The sequence below is a fragment of the Schistocerca cancellata genome, chromosome 2, assembly GCF_023864275.1.
Source record: "Schistocerca cancellata isolate TAMUIC-IGC-003103 chromosome 2, iqSchCanc2.1, whole genome shotgun sequence".
NCBI classification, from domain to species: Eukaryota; Metazoa; Arthropoda; class Insecta; order Orthoptera; family Acrididae; genus Schistocerca; species Schistocerca cancellata.
The window spans coordinates 865,676,941-865,695,224 of NC_064627.1; positions in this window are offsets into that span (position 1 = coordinate 865,676,941).

An 18,284-nucleotide genomic window follows, 5' to 3' on the forward strand; every position below is an offset into this window, starting at 1 on the left:
TCATATTTAACGTTCGTTTTCTCTAGAATATAACAGCGATAGGTGCCGGGTTGGAGTCCTGGGAAGGAAAAAATTAATGTTTCGTCTCGTCATTTCAGTTAAAACACCTAGCTACTGCCGAGAAAATGCGATATGTCACAGTTGATTGTGCTTCGATATCTATCCAATTAGGTTCTGGGTTCGACTCCCTGTCCAACATAAAGCTTTACCTCACGGCATTTCAAATAAGTTACTTGTTAAGAAGCAATATTTAACATCTCTCGTAGTTCGTTAACAGGGACAATAGGTGCTGGGTACGAATTCTGGTCCGTTAAAAATGTTTGCGTTATGTAATTAAAAGTTGGTATTTGCTAATTGATACTGTCTAAAATCGAGGTATATCACTCTGTGTATGCCTAATCAGGAATGACTGTTAGTTTCCGTCAGTCACGAAATCTTTGCTTAGTCTGCATAACCTGGGTTTGAATCCATATGCAGAACAAGACGGTTCGTCGTGTCATTTGAAGTTCATACATATTCTCAACTATCTGCTCGTGAATAACTTAAATTTTTAATGTCATTTTGTGTTAAATAGTAAGTACGGTATGTTACTTTGAAGAGGAAATCATGAATACAACGAACTTACTACGTGCATTACCTATCTGACGTAATAATGAGAGTGGTAACATTTCAGGTATGTCATTTATTGTAATAAATGTGAGCTTACAAGCCTTAAGGACAGTCTTATCTGTGATAAGGTGTTCCCTGATATTTGTAGTATCGTAGTATTACTTTACATCTTGAGTTATTGCGATACAGAGCAGTGTTTTCTAGTGGTGACTTGTTGGAACCATTTTCAATAGTCAAAAGACTGTACCAAGGAGCGATTAGAGGACCTGCTAGACAGCTGCGTTATGTGGGTTGCATGCGAATCAGGCGAAATGCAATTCAGGTCGTTCGGATACTTTTGAGCACGACTGTACATGTTAATGCCATATCCATATTTATTACGTTTCCTTTTAATGCCACCAATCTGAAGAAATCCACAGGAGAATTGCCAGCAGGACGAATTTGCAAAACTTCTTCCTTCATAAATGGGTGATACTGCATATTATGTGGTTCTTTATGCCTGCATTATCCCCGTGTGACAGTTCGGGCTCTTTTTCGTCGTCGATTTCCACACAGGCGTTTTGATCTGTATCGTCAGATTCGGAACTGTCACGAAACAGATTCGAAAGCTGTGCTTCCACACTATCATCACTCCGCAATTCTTCTGCAGCGTCTAAATGACAATCTCCGTGATATGCCTCGTCCTCACTACACAGACAATCACTGTCGTCTAGTACACTAAGTAACTGTTCCTCTGTCAGTTTAACGCTTTTCCTGCTTCTTTTCACATTGGTAGGTCGAGGTGTCGGTTTATTAGCCGCCATTACGAACAATATACGTTCAATAACTGACCACACAAAACAAAAGTTTACACGCTTTGATGCTAGCTTAGACACTGCAACTAGACTGAGTAATCCAACAGTGGTAGCGTCACCCGCTCTGGCCCTCGGTTTGTTCTGACGCTTATAAGCGTCAGCCGCAGCGAAAGTGTTGATTTAAACCCTTAACTTTCCCTGTTTGTGTGTTCGTGCTACTTAACAGTGATGCTGCTGTTGGCTAACTACATCACGTGTCCTATACTTTGAATATCGACTGGCGACATCACGTGACATGAGCTATGACTTGCTTAAAAAAGTGCATCGCTGTCTCGATATCAATGATTCGGAAAGTAACTTGCTGTGTTTGGTGGAATTCCAATGTATAATATGAAAATACGCAGCGTACATGTTGCTGCACATCAAAGGTATTTCCAAAGGGTGCTCAACAATCCAGATGGGAAGTAGTGGTGATAGGAAGTAGAGATATGGGGGGAAAGGTCACGCTGAAAAGGTCGTTTTGCATTTGATAGCAGAAAATGCTGCATGTTGGTCATCACATTTACGTGGACAATTATAACAGTTTTCATTTAGCTACAACTGTGTTGAACCTAAAAACACTTTTCACAGGTACTCTTAAAATAAATAGGAAGTATACCCCCTTAGACGTTGTATCGGCAAAACTTCGGAGAGGACAGACAATTGCGCGGTATTCTAATGGAGTTATGATAGGAAAAAGGAAGGATCGACGAGAGGTTTCCTAAATTTCCACAGAACATCTAAATGTTATGGAGCAAGTGAAGAATGCGCACCAGCAAATAGTCACGAAACCTTTGCCTATTATTAGGTACAATGCTTGTGTGTCTGGGGTCAGACGTTATCGTATTATTTATGTGTACGAAAGACTATCCGCTGACCGAAAAAACTATTCTTTCATGTCATTGACATGCTAGTTTTCAATTCTCTATATCTGTACAAAAAATACACAGGAAACAAAATGACGTTGTACGATTACAAAATGAACATTTTAAATGGCTTCCTTCCACCAAAGGATGTTCCACAAAATGTGAGCAAGAAACGAACACACGTTTTGCAAACGCAGGAAGCTAGCGTAGGGAAGAAGCAAGTTACTGAATTAGGCGGGAGATTTGGCAGTACCTTCTCTCCGAACCACTTCTCAAAGTTTGCCGAATTCATCTGACCGTGATAATTGCCCTTTGTCGACTTTGCCCAGAACATTAGTTGCCCTTCCTTGACGAATCCATTCTTTGATCCGGCACTTGCAACTATCAGTCTTCTCGATGAGCTCCCCCATGCAGTGACACCAATGACACTCTCTTCACGTAAGTCACCCTTCCTCTGCCAACATTTATTAAACGTTATTATCGATCCATGATTCATGGAGATAAAATATTTCTCTGCCTGCTTCCCTGAAGTTCTTCATGTCAACAATGAAACGAGATCGCCAGTGCACAATGTCTGCACGTTCTAACAACACATTCCTCTTGTTTTCCACCTTACGCCATATGAATCCCATAGACAAAAGTACTTTTCTCAGCGAGACAATACTCCACTTCCAGCCTATTTTGTCGTGCAGAACTGGAAGCAGTGTTCGCAGGCTCGGCACAATCTTCCGCACTGAATAAAATTCCGCTATCGTGTCGCGAATGACACGCTGGTTGAAATCATCGATCATTACTTCGATTTCTCCACTTCTTTTCCTAAGTTAAAAGAGAGAGAAAGATTTATAAGAAAATGCCTTCTGCACTGCACTTATTTTTTTGAATTTGGAAATGTAATATGAGTGTATTTCGAAATACGAGGGCAGTTCAATAAGTAATGCAACACATTTTTTTCTGAAACAGGGGTTGTTTTATTCAGCATTGAAATACACCAGGTTATTCCCCAATCTTTTAGCTACACAAAACTATTTTTCAACGTAATCTCCATTCAATGCTACGGCCTTACGCCACCTTGAAATGAGGGCCTGTATGCCTGCACGGTACCATTCCACTGGTCAATGTCGGAGCCAACGTCGTACTGCATCAATAACTTCATCATCCGCGTAGTGCCTCCCACGGATTGCGTCCTTCATTGGGCCAAACATATGGAAATCCGACGGTGCGACATCGGGGCTGTAGGGTGCATGAGGAAGAACAGTCCACTGAAGTTTTGTGAGCTCCTCTCGGGTGCGAAGACTTGTGTGAGGTCTTGCGTTGTCATGAAGAAGGAGAAGTTCGTTCAGATTTTTGTGCCTACGAACACGCTGAAGTCGTTTCTTCAATTTCTGAAGAGTAGCACAATACACTTCAGAGTTGATCGTTTGACCGTGGGGAAGGACATTGAACAGAATAACCCCTTCAGCGTCCCAGAAGACTGTAACCGTGACTTTACCGGCTGAGGGTATGGCTTTAAACTTTTTCTTGGTAGGGGAATGGGTGTGGCGCCACTCCATTGATTGCCGTTTTGTTTCAGGTTCGAAGTGATGAACCCATGTTTCATCGCCTGTAACAATCTTTGACAAGAAATTGTCACCCTCAGCCACATGACGAGCAAGCAATTCCGCACAGATGGTTCTCCTTTGCTCTTTATGGTGCTCGGTTAGGCAACGAGGGACCCAGCGGGAACAAACCTTTGAATATCCCAACTGGTGAACAATTGTGACAGCACTACCAACAGAGATGTCAAGTTGAGCACTGAGTTGTTTGATGGTGATCCGTCGATCATCTTGAATGAGTGTGTTCGCATGCTCCGCCATTGCAGGAGTCACAGCTGTGCACGGCCGGCCCGCACGCGGGAGATCAGACAGTCTTGCTTGACCTTGCGGCGATGATGACACACGCTTTGCCCAACGACTCACCGTGCTTTCGTCCACTGCCAGATCACCGTAGACATTCTGCAAGCGCCTATGAATATCTGAGATGCCCTGGTTTTCCGCCAAAAGAAACTCGATCACTGCCCGTTGTTTGCAACGCACATCCGTTACAGACGCCATTTTAATAGCTCCGTACAGCGCTGCCACCTGTCGGAAGTCAATGAAACTATACGAGACGAAACGGGAATGTTTGAAAATATTCCTCAAGAAATTTCCGGTTTTTTCAACCAAAATTGGCCCAGAAAAAAATGTGTTGCATTACTTATTGAACTGCCCTCGTAATACAGTAACCAGTGGTGTTTCCATACAAAGCAATACGGTAGCAAGGAAAAATGAAATATAAGGTAATTCGGACGAAATATGGGGCTCCTTCAAAGTGATCAAGAACAAAATATCTGAAATGGAAACTCACCTTTTCTTGCCAGGCGTTTGTGGTGATACGCCAGGATGATTCTTGGAAAACTGTTTGAATCTTCCAATGCTATGCATGCTTTGTCCTGTGTATGTAGCAGCTCTCACTGAAGATTTGTAAATGGGGTGAAGCAATTTTTTCTGCTCCCTTTCCCTTTCGCAGCATTCAATCACACACAATATAATTTTGCGAGCATCGCTACGTAAAACTGGTTTCCTTCTAACCGTAGGCCCACCGGTAGGGGTTGTTGGCGACTCCCAAGATGGGCCAGCAACTGCCTCTTCACTCATTTTGATAATGTTTAGCACAACTGCACATTAAAAACACGCAGAACAGTACAGCGCAAAACAATAACGAAGCAGACGACAATGGCTACCTTGTACAACACAGACAGTCACGTAATGTTGGCAGCAATCGAAACTGCGTGCCTACCGAAGGCTCCCGACGTTTACCGACTTCTACCGATTCAGGACTAGGGAGAGGTCTGCCATCTAAAAGTTTACACACTGTACGAGGAATGGGGGTAACAAGTGCGCGGTACAAGACAAGCGCACTGATACACCATACGAGTGTACAACCTGTCCAGGCAAACCTGGATACTGCTTGAACTGTTGTATAATTTCCCCATAAGTAGCAAAAACGCGATAATATCGGGGAAATTCCGATTATCAGTCATCTTCTGACATTGCATGGTTTGTTTTTATGACATGAAAGGTTAGAACTTTTTTTCACGAGTGACAGCAAAATTAAGTTTTCTTTTGTGTGGACTTGTTTCTTATTGCGTTGTATTGCGTTCACTTCAGTTTTTTTTTTTTTTTTTTTTGCGAAAGAATTTGTTGTGCTAAATTTGTTTTAATAGCACCGCAATTGAAGTGATGGGAGACACGAGATAAGACTCTACGTAGGTTGTGTTTCGCTTACTAATCTGGGCGTCTGGGATAAATCTATACGGCTAATTCTCTCATACCAGGAGCAAACATGCTACTAAATTGACGACCTCTGTCAGAGTCAATCTTAAAAATGCGCATTTGAAGTAAATATAATTTCAAATGAATCCAGTTTCCTTCTTAAGAATTTGCGTTTTGGAATCCAAACTTTTTCCTGAATGCAGTGGATTTGTTGCTTGTTTGAATTATATTTTTTGTTACATTACCAACAAATTACGAACATTTGAATGACGCCTGTGACCCCTATAGGTGTCAGACAGCAAACAGACTTTAAAACATGACCACAATACAGTCGAAGCTTATTTGAAGTAATGCATCTGAGGTGTCATCATTAAGTTAGTGTAGAACATGATCCTACAGATCTTACAAGGTCTTGGCGTCAGCCTGTAGCTCAGGTGTGCATAGGAGTGTCGGCCCCGAGTGGTACCTACCGTTTCAGTGTGTTACCGGCCCGCACTCGAGAGTTTCGCCCCTGCTCCGATGCCGTAGCGGGAGTGTTAAATTTACATAGTGTTGCTACAAGAAAAGCTTTCACATATAATATTGGCCTCTAAGGTTAATAAGCTGCAAGAGAAGCTAAGCTTTCGCATATAATGTTGATCTTTATGCCCGTGTTACACTGTAAGATATATCGCACAAATGCGCCAGTAAAATTTTTAATAATGACATAAATGACTGAACTTCAGCGTTCGAAATTCTTCTAAATGGCTCGTCATCAAAGAGTTTATTTTTAAACGAGAGTCAAACGCTCTGTGATTTACGAAATTCATGGTACATTCTCGTACATAGTTCAACTTACGTAAAAGGATATTTACTCTGAAAGTAACGCTTTTCAAACCACCATTCGCAATATTTTCCCGCGACCTTTTAGAAATAGGTTCGTTTCAACAGTTACCAGAAAGAGCAGATAATAGGCGGCAGCACGCTTGCACAGCTACTATGTCGCAGGAAGCTCGTAAATACGTATGTGTAAAACATTGAAAGATCATACATTATGTTATAAAAGAAACAAGACATCAGAGGATACTCCAAGAGCATCGGAATTTCGTTAACAATACTAAAATGTGCACATTTAAAGACCTCGACCTCATATTAAGCTTTTCAGTGTGGTTTTCGGGATGTAAATTTTCTTGGAGCACCAGTACTATGGTATATCATGCTTGGTTCTTTATTATGGCATAATGCCATAAGTGATAGAAGATGAAAACGTGCACTTGAAATGCAGCGAACAGTTAAAACTAGCCAGTACTGTGGAATTAAACATTTCGTTTCAAATACATTGACTGCCTCTGCAGAAATGGTTAATAAAAGTCAAATTTCTTTATCAAACAGACAAAAATAACTTCATTGTCCTGCAAGGCGATTAATGCTTGACAGTCATAAAGGTGGGGGGAAAAATCTGAAACTAATGACATTTTAGCCTTCTGTAATTATGTGAATGTATTTTAATTCAATTGATATCTCCCGGCCACAGATACCCGTTTTGTTTTCATTTGACGTGAAAGTAAACTAAAGGGAAACAGAAAAATCACTAAATCTACACACGGGTCACATGGAGACAACCCACTATGACTGTTCTGTTGCATCCGTCTCGGATCTCCGATATTTGCTAACCGGGTTAACACTTTAAAAAATCGAATTTTCAAAAATATGTTCATCTTGTAGCGCACATCTTTCTGAAAAGTCTGAAACATAAAACGTGTGTGCGAGGAAATGTAAGACATGTTATTTGGTCTTAAGTGTGCTAAAGCACAGTGCCACGCCTCTTCATACAGCATTCTTCTACCGCACGTCACTGTATTTCGCTCTGTGGAATTGAAACGTGTATATTTTGTAATGGATGCCATCAAACTATATTCAGGACAGTGGAAATTGAAATGTCCTGTGGTGCCTCCCCTGCTCCCAGTCGGCCAGTTTGACAGCCTGCCCCTCTTAAAAAATATCGCAATTAATAGCGAATGGGATTATTTGGGGGAGAACAAGAACTCTTCATAAAATTTGCACTCTATTGCCTATTAGCTAATAACTTTGTTTTGTGTGACAAAATTAAATACAGGGTACATAAAACCAATAAAGACAAGAGACAAGCAAGGAAGTACACATTTCTTCAATCCTTAGCTCCTAGCATTCCCCCCCCCCCCCCCCCCCCACTAATTTTGCTACAGCTTTACATGCTCTGCTTTCCTTTCTCCGGAAGAATCTATTACCTCATCAATGTTTGTCAAACGTTTTGCTACATGAGACTGTTTTGGCACAAATGGTATTTTTTATGTTGTTGTTGTTGTGGTCTTCAGTCCTGAGACTGGTTTGATGCAGCTCTCCATGCTACTCTATCCTGTGCTAGCTTCTTCATCTCCCAGTACCTACTGCAACCTACATCCTTCTGAATCTGCTTACTGTATTCATCTCTTGGTCTCCCTCTACGATTTTTACCCTCCACGCTGCCCTCCAAACTAAATTGGTGATCCCTTGATGCCTCAGACCATATCCTACCAACCAATCCCTTCCTCTAGTCAAGTTGTGCCACAAACTTCTCTTCTCCCTAGTCCTATTCAATACCTACTCATTAGTCATATGATCTACCCATCTAATCTTCAGCATTCTTCTGTAGCACCACATTTATAGCGATAAGAAGTGCAATAGTATCGAAGGAAATTGACGGAGATCCGAAATGTGAAATAATTTGGGTGAAGGTCACGGTTAAAGCAGGGTCAGACCTGGTAATTGGATGTCTCTATAGGCCCCCTGGCTCAGCAGCTGTTGTGGCTGAGCACCTGAAGGATAATTTGGAAAATATTTCGAGTAGATTTCCCCACCATGTTATAGTTCTGGGTGGAGATTTTAATTTGCCGGATGTAGACTGGGAGACTCAAACGTTCATAACGAGTGGCAGGGACAAAGAATCCAGTAAAATTTTTTTAAGTGCTTTATCTGAAAACTACCTTGAGCAGTTAAACAGAGAACCGACTCGTGGCGATAACATATTAGACCTTCTGGTGACAAACAGACCCGAACTATTTGAAACAGTTAACGCAGAACAGGGAATCAGCGATCATAAAGCGGTTACTGCATCGATGATTTCAGCCGTAAATAGAAACATTAAAAAAGGTAGGAAGATTTTTCTGTTTAGCAAAAGTGACAAAAAGCAGATTACAGAGTACCTGGCGGCTCAACACAAAAGTTTTGTCACAAGTACAGATAGTGTTAAGGATCAGTGGACAAAGTTCAAACGCTGTTTGGTCTCTTCCGCCCAAACAAACAAACAACAACAACAACAACAACAACAACAAAGTTCAAAACCATCGTACAATATGCGTTAGATGAGTATGTGTCAAGCAAGATCATAAGAGATGGAAAAGAGCCACCGTGGTACAACAACCGAGTTAGGAAACTGCTGCGGAAGCAAAGGGAACTTCACAGCGAACATAAACATAGCCAAAGCCTTGCAGACAAACAAAAATTACGCGAAGCGAAATGTAGTGTGAGGAGGGCTATGCGAGAGGCGTTCAATGAATTCGAAAGTAAAGTTCTATGTACTGGCTTGGCAGAAAATCCTAAGAAATTTTGGTTTTGTGTCAAAGCGGTAGGTGGATCAAAACAAAATGTCCAGACACTCTGTGACCAAAATGGTACTGAAACAGAGGATGACAGACTAAAGGCCGAAATACTAAATGTCTTTTCCAAAGCTGTTTCACAGAGGAAGACTGCACTGTAGTTCCTTCTCTAGATTGTCGCACAGATGACAAAAGGATAGATATCGAAATAGACGACAGAGGGATAGAGAAACAATTAAAATCGCTCAAAGGAGGAAACGCCGCTGGACCTGATGGGATACCAGTTCGACTTTACACAGAGTACGCGAAGGAACTTGCCCCCCTTCTTGCAGCGGTGTACCGTAGGTCTCTAGAAGAGCTTAGCGTTCCAAAGGATTGGAAAAGGGCACAGGTCATCCCCGTTTTCAAGAAGGGACGTCGAACAGATATGCAGAACTATAGACCTATATCTCTAACGTCGATCAGTTGTAGAATTTTGGAACACGTATTATGATCGAGTATAATGACATTTCTGGAGACTAGAAATCTACTCTGTAGGAATCAGCATGGGTTTCGAAAAAGACGGTCGTGTGAAACCCAGCTCGCGCTATTCGTCCACGAGACTCAGAGGGCCATAGACACCGGTTCACAGGTAGATGCCGTGTTTCTTGACTTCCGAAAGGCGTTCGATACAGTTCCCCACAGTCGTTTAATGAACAAAGTAAGAGCATATTGACTATCAGTCCAATTGTGTGATTGTATTGAAGAGTTCTTAGATAACAGAACGCAGCATGTCATTCTCAATGGAGAGAAGTCTTCCGAAGTAAGAGTGATTTCAGGTGTGCCGCAGGGGAGTGTCGTAGAACTGTTGCTATTCACAATATACATAAATGACTTTGTGGATGACATCAGAAGTTCACAGAGGCTTTTTGCAAATGATGCAGTGGTGTATTGAGAGGTTGTAACAATGGAAAATTGTACTGAAATGCAGGAGGATCTGCAGCGAATTGACGCATGGTGCCGGGAATGGCAATTGAATCTCAATGTAGACAAGTGTAATGTGCTGCGAATACATAGAAAGATAGCTCCCTTATTATTTAGCTACAAAATAGCAGGTCAGCAACTGGAAGCAGTTAATTCCATAAATTATCTGGCAGTACGCATTAGGAGTGATTTAAAATGGAATGATCATATAAAGTTGATCGGCGATAAAGCAAATGCCAGACAGATTCATTGGAAGAATCCCAAGGAAATGTAATCCGAAAACAAAGGAAGTAGGTTACAATACGCTTGTTCGCCCACTGCGTGAATACTGCTCAGCAGTGTGGGATCCGTACCATATAGGGTTGATAGAAGAGATAGAGAAGATCCAACGGAGTGCAGCGCGCTTCGATACAGGATCATTTAGTAATCTGTATGCAGATGACATCGCTATCGCGGCTCACGCCAACACTTTCGAAGAACTGGAAGAAATTTTAAACAGGGATCTGGAACGACTACAACAATATTATGACAACTGGCACCTCAAAGTAAATCCGACTAAATCCGTGGCATCAATAATGCACTTGTGTAACAAAGATGCAAATCGTGAGCTAAAAGTGCAAATAAAAGGTAAATTGTTGAAAAACGATAGAACGCCAAAATATCTGGGTGTTAAGCTAGATCGCACTCTCACATATAAGAGCCACCTGTACGAAGTCGCCCAAAAAATGAAAACAAGAAACAACATCATAATGAAACTGGCAGGAACAACCTGGGGATGTTCCACTGAAACTCTACGCACATCAGCACTGGCACTTCTGTATAGTGTAGCGGAATATTGCGCACCCGTCTGGGCCCGCAGTAGGCATGTCAGATATATTGATGTGCAACTTAACGAGACAATGAGGCTCATAACAGGAACAGTAAGACCCACCCCGAAACCTTGGCTGCCCGTCCTTGCCAATATCGAACCACCCTCGATTAGACGTGAAAGAGCAATCCAGAGGTACAAAGAAAAGTTCAGGGACCTACCTCCTCCCCCTGACAGATTGATGTCAAGAAATCCCTTCTGGAAAGAACTCAAACAACAGATTGATATCGATAACCTGTGGAAACAGCAATGGCAGGAAAGCAAAGTGAATAACAGTTTCCTTATTGAGGACCCATCTCAACGAGTTCCAGGCTTCCAACTCCAACGTATAGTGTGGGTAACTCTAAATCGTCTGCGGACAGGTGTTGGTCGGTGCGGATATTTGTTGAAAAAGTGGGGTTTCTCCCAGGACCCCAATTGTGAGTGCGGAGAGAGTCAAACCATGCAGCATATAGTTGAGTGCGACGTACACGGACTTAAGGGAGGAAATCTGATGGACATACATGTGATAAGTGACCAAGCACTTTTGTGGCTGGAAACCCTGAAAATTTTATTGTAAATCATTGTTAATGTTAATTTAAATTTTTATGTTGATGTTTGTAAGTGTATCACGCTTTGCCTGTAGCTGAACGAGAAATAAATAAATAAATTAGTAATCGGGAAAGCGTTACGGAGATGATAGATAAACTCCAGTGGAAGACTCTGCAGGAGAGACGCTCAGTAGCTCGGTACAGGCTTTTGTTAAAGTTTCGAGAACATACCTTCACCGAAGAGTCAAGCAGTATATTGCTTCCTCCTACGTATATCTCGCGAAGAGACCATGAGGATAAAATCAGAGAGATTAGAGCCCAAACAGAAGCATACCGACAATCCTTCCCACGAACAATACGAGACTGGAATAGAAGGGAGAACCGATAGAGGCCACACACCGTCAGGTGGCTTGCAGAGTATGGATGTAGCATTTCGAAAGCTTCTCTTCTCATCTTGTCCAAACTAGTTATCGTCCATGTTTCGCTTCCATACATGGCTACACTCCATACAAATACTTTCAGAAACGACTTCCTGACACTTAAATCTATACTCGATATTAATAAATTTCTCTTCTTCAGAAACACTTTCCTTGCCATTGCCAGTCTACATTTCATATCCTCTCTACTATCATCAGTTATTTTGTTCCCCAAATAGCAAAACTCCTTTACTACTTTAAGTGTCTCATTTCCTGATCTAATTCCCTGAGCATCACCCGACTTAATTCGACTACATTCCATTATTCTCGTTTTGCTTTTGTTGATGTTCATCTTATATCCTCCCTTCAAGACACTGTAAATTCTGTTCAACTGCTCTTCCAAGTCCTTTGCTGTCTCTGACAGAATTACAATGTCATCAGCGAACCTCAAGGTTTTTATTGCTTCTCCATGGATTTTAGTACCTACTCCGAATTTTTCTTTTGTTTCCTTCACTGCTTGCTCAATATACAGATTGAATAACATCAGGGAGAGGCTACAACCCTGTATTTTACCCCTGCCACCTTCAAAATTTGAAAGAGAGTATTCCAGTCAACATTGTCTAAAGCTTTCTCTAAGTCTACAAATGCTAGAAACGTAGGATTGCCTTTCCTTAATCTAGCTTCTAAGATAAGGCGTAGGGTCAGTATTGCCTCACGTGTTCCCATATTTCTATGGAATCCAAACTAATCTGCCCTGAGGTCGGCTTCTACCAGTTTTTCCATTCGTCTGTAAAGAATTCGCGTTAGCATTTTGCAGCTGTGACTTATTAAATTGATAGTTCGGTAATTTTCACATCTGTCATCACCTGCTTTCTTTGGGATTGGAATTATTATATTCTTCTTGAAGTCTGACAGTATTTCACTGGTCTCATACATTTTGCTCACCAGATGGTAGAGTTTTGTCAGGACTGGCTCTCCCAAGGCTGTCAGTAGCTCTAATGGAATGCTGTCTACTCCCGGGGCCTTGTTTCGACTCAGCTCTTTCAGTGCTCTGTCAAACTCTTCACGCAGTATCATATCTCCCATTTCATCTTCATCTACATCCTCTTCCATTTCCATAATATTGTCCTCAAGAACATCGCCCCTGTATAGATCCTCTATATAATCCTTCCACCTTTCTGCTTTCCCTTCTTTGCTTAGAACTGGGTTTCCATCTGAGCCCTTGATATTCGTACAAGTGGTTCTCTTTTCTCCAAAGGCCTCTCTAATTTTCCTGTACGCAGTATCTGTCTTACCCCTAGTGAGATAAGCCTCTACATCCTTACATTTGTCCTCTAGCCATACCTGCTTAGCCATTTTGCATTTCCTGTCGATCTCACTTTTGAGACGTTTGTATTCCTTTTTGCCTGCTTCATTTACTGCATTTTTATATTTTCTCCTTTTATTAATTAAATTCAGTATTTCTTCTGTCACCCATGGATTTCTACTAGCCCTCATCTTTTTACCTACTTGATCCTCTGCTGCCTTCACCACTTCATCCCCCAAAGCTATCCAATTCTTCTTCTACTGTATTTCTTTCCCCCATTCTTGTCAATTGTTCCTTTATGCTCTTCCTGAAACTCTCTACAACCTCTGGTTCCTTCAGTTTATCCAGGTCCCATCTCCTCAAATTCCCACCTTTTTTGTAGTTTCTTCAGTTTTAATCTACAGTTCATAACCAATAGATTGTGGTCAGAGTCCACATCTGCCTCTGGAAATGTCTCACAATTTAAAACTTGGTTCCTAAATTTCTGTCTTACCATTATATAATCTATCTGATATCTTCTAGTATCTCCAGGGTTCTTCCATGTATACAACCTTCTTGAACCAAGTGTTAGCTATGATTAAGTTATGTTATGTGCAAAACTCTTCCAGGCGGCTTCGTCTTTCATTTCTTAGCCCCAATCCATATTCACCTACTATGTTTCCTTCTCTCCCTTTTACTACTCTCGAATTCCAGTCACCCATGACTATTAAATTTTCGTCTCCCTTCACTACCTGAATAATTTCTTTTATCTCATCATACATTTCATCAATTTCTTTGTCATCTGCAGAGCTAGTTGGCATATAAACTTGTACTACTGTTGTAGGTGTGGGCTTTGTGTTTATCTTGGCCACAATAATGCGTTCACTGTATGTAGTAGCTTACCCGAACTCCTATTTTTCTATTCATTATTAAACCTACTCCTGCATTACACCTATTTGATTTTGTATTTATGATCCTGTATTCGCCTGACCAAAAGTCTTGTTCCTCCTGCCACCGAACTTCACTGATTCCCACTATATCTCACTTTAACCTATCCATTTCCCTTTTTAAATTTTCTAACCTACCTGCCCTATTGAGGTATCTGACATTCCACACTCCGATTCATAGAACGCCAGTTTTCTTTCTCCTGATAACGACGTCCTCCTGAGTAGTCCCCGCCCAGAGATCCGAATGGGGGACTATTTTACTTCCAGAATATTTTATCCAAGAGGACGCCATCATTAATCCATACAGTAAAGCTGCATGCCTTCGGGAAAAATTACGGCCGTAGTTTCCCCTTACTTTCAGCCGTTCGCAGTACCAGCACAGCAAGGCCGTTTTGGTTAGCGTTGCAAGGCCAGGTAAGTCAATCATCCAGACTGTTGCCCCTGCAACTACTGAAAAGGCTGCTGCCCCTCTTCAGGAACCATGCATTTGTCTGGCCTCTCAACAGATACCTCTCCGTTGTGGTTGCACCTACGGTACAGCTATCTGTGTCGCTGAGGCACGCAAGCCTCCCCGCCAACGGCAAGGTCTATGGTTCACGGGGGGGGTCTCTGATGTCCTGTTCATTTTATGACACTGAAAGATCTCTTAATGCTATATACGTACAAACATATGTAAATATATCTAAAAACAAAGATGATGTGACTTACCAAACGAAAGCCCTGGCAGGTCGATAAGACACACAAACATACACACAAAATTCTAGCTTTCGCAACCAACAGTTGCCTCGTCAGGAAAGAGGGAAGGAGAGGGAAAGACAAAAGGATTTGGGTTTTAAGGGAGAGGGTAAGGAGTCATGTAGCAGAATTTTACAAATCTGCCTTCTGCGAAGTGTTTCTCGATCACAAGGCACCTGTCTAGTACTTCCTCTAGGCCAGAAGTTATTTCTTAATTTGTGTTTATGTCTTAACTTTATAGAATGCCATTCTATGCTAAATTGTAGACTGGTAGCATACCATGTTTTATCATTTTTTAACTCCCCAAATGGCTTCATATTTATTACTACAGTAGAATATAAACTGTCATTTCTACTGTTTCTTTGCTTCACAGACAACCTTATTTTTTTTACACATTTTGAAATAGTCAAAATTTATTGTCCTTTATTCTGGTGCAAGCTACACAAGAAACTGTTTTTTTCCCAAGAAATTTGTATTCCATCCTACTAGCTTTTTGCAGTGCTGCGTAGGTGTAAACCTGTTGGAAATGCTACATAATATTGCTGAGTACGAATTAGAAACAAATCTGGCAAAGTCACCCCAAAGAAAAATGTTATGGTGCTTCGAGCAGTGGAGTCTAATTTTGAAATATTTTGCCAAGAACTGCTTCCTAATTTGCATCCTTTATCTGACTGGGATATGATACAACAATTGCACTAAGTACAACTCTGTATGTCGTCTCAATAACATGCCGCAGGGTTACGTGATGCCTCACCACGCACGAAATTCCACCAGAAATGCGACGAAAAGCGTATGAGCAGAGCAAGCACCAAACACGGGCTGCCTACGTCATCGTAGCTGCGCTTGCGCAGTACAGCCTGTTGTCCGACACCGTCTGGTAGCTGCTCAAACGAACCTATAGATACTGCCTATAGAATTTGATTGAGCACTGAAAGACCTGAGTCGAAACAAGGCCCCAGGAGTAGACAACATTCCATTAGAACTACTGACAGCCTTGGGAGAGCCAGTCCTGACAAAACTACCATCTGGTGAGCAAAATGTATGAGACAGGCGAAATACCCTCAGACTTCAAGAATATAATAATTCCAATCCCAAAGAAAGCAGGCGTTGACAGATGTGAAAATTACCCAACTGTCAATTTAATAAGTCACGGCTGCAAAATACAAATGCAAATTCTGTACAGACGAATGGAAAAACTGGTAGAAGCCGACCTTGGGGAAGATCAGTTTGGATTCCGTAGAAATATGGGAACACGTGAGGCAATACTGATCCTATGACTTATCTTAGAAGCTAGATTAAGAAAAGGCAAACCTATGTTTCTAGCATTTGTAGACTTAGAGAAAGCTTTAGACAATGTTGACTGGAATACTCTCTTTCAAATTCTGAATGTGGCAGGGGTAAAATACAGGGAGTGAAAGGCTATTTACAATTTGTACAGAAACCAGATGGCAGTTGTAAGAGTCAAGGGACATGAAAGGGAAGCAGTGGTTGGGAAGGGAGTGAGACAGGGTTGTAGCCTCTCCCTGATCTTATTCAATCTGTATATTGAGCAAGCAGTAAAGGAAACAAAAGAAAAATTCGGAGTAGGTATTAAAATCCATGGAGAAGAAATAAAAACTGAGGTTCGCCGATGACACTGTAATTCTGTCAGAGACAGCAAAGGACTTGGAAGAGCAGTTGAACGGAATGGACAGTGTCTTGAAGGGAGGATATAAGATGAACATCAGCAAAAGCAAAACGAGAATAATGGAATGTAGTCGAATTAAGTCGGGCGATGATGAGGGAATTAGATTAGGAAATGAGACACGTAACGTAGTAAATGAGTTTTGCTATTTGGGGAGCAAAGTAACTGATGATGGAGTTGTAAAAGAAGAGACCAGCAATATTATGAAGACACGTAACATATACACAGGTCACGTGGGGAAGGACACCCCCACCCAACTCAGCTTTATCTGCGCATGCGCAAAACTGGCAGCTTGGGTTCGTTGGATAAATTTTTCAGGGTAACATCTGGCTACTTGCTGTTACTCCCATACGGCAAACAGCCGCGCTTCAAGTAGCCAGAAGCGGGAGGAAGTCACTGCTCGTACGCGAATTGAGCTCTGCGCATGTGTCCGCTGGCAACTGCTCATACGAACCTTATCTTACCCCTAGTGAGAGAAGCCTCTACATCCTTACATTTGTCCTCGAGCCATCCCTGCTTAGCCATTTTGCATGTCCTGTCGATCTCATTTTTGCCTGCCTCATTTACTGCATTTTTATGTTTTCTCCTTTCATCAATTAAATTCAATATTTCTTCTGTAACAAGGATTTCTACTAGCCCTCAATTTTTTACCTACTTGATCCTCTGCTGCCTTCACTACTTCATCTCTCAAAGCTACCCATTCTTCTTCTACTGTATTTCTTTCCCCATTCCTGTCAATTGTTCCTTTATGCTCTCCCTGAAACTCTGTACAACTTTTGGTTTCGTCAGTTTATCCAGGTTCCATCTTGTTAAATTCCCACCATTTTGCAGTTTCTTCAGTTTTATTCATAACCAATAGATTGTGGTCACAGTCCACATCCGCCCCTGGAAATGTCTTACAATTTAAAACCTGGTTACTAAATCTGTCTTACCATTATATAATCTATCTGAAACCAGTCAGTATCTCCAGGCTTCTTCCATGTATACAACCTTCTTTTACGATTCTTGAACAAAGTTGTGCTCTGTGCAAAATTCTACCAGGCGGCTTCCTCTCATTTCTTAGCCCCAATCCATATTCACCTACTACATTTCCTTCTCTCCCTTTCCCCACTACCTAATCCAGTCACCTGTGACTATTAAATTTTCGTCTCCCTTCACTATCTGAATAATTTCTTTTATTTCATCATACATTTCTTTGTCATCTGCAGAGCTAGTTGGTGTATAAACTTTTACTACTCTAGTATGCATGGGCTTCATGTCTATCTTTGCCACAATAAGGCGTTCACTATGCTGTTTGTAGTAGCTTACCCGCATTCCTATTTTTTTTATTCACTATTAAACTGACTCCTGCATTACCCCTATTTGATTTTGTATTTACAACCCTGTATTCGCCTGACCAAAAGTATTGTTCCTCCTGCCACTGAACTTCACAAATTCCTACATCTTAACTGTAAACCAAGTCATTTCCCTTTTTAAATTTTCTGATCTACCAGCTCAATTAAGGGATCTGACATTGCACACTCAGATCTGTAGAACGCCAATTTTTTTTTTTCATTTTTATAACACTACAAGAATATAATTCAAAAAGTACCAATATCAAATTCCTATTAGGCCTACTACAAGCAAAAAGCTCTTTGTTAGGAAAGTGTTTCACATTTCATTCAT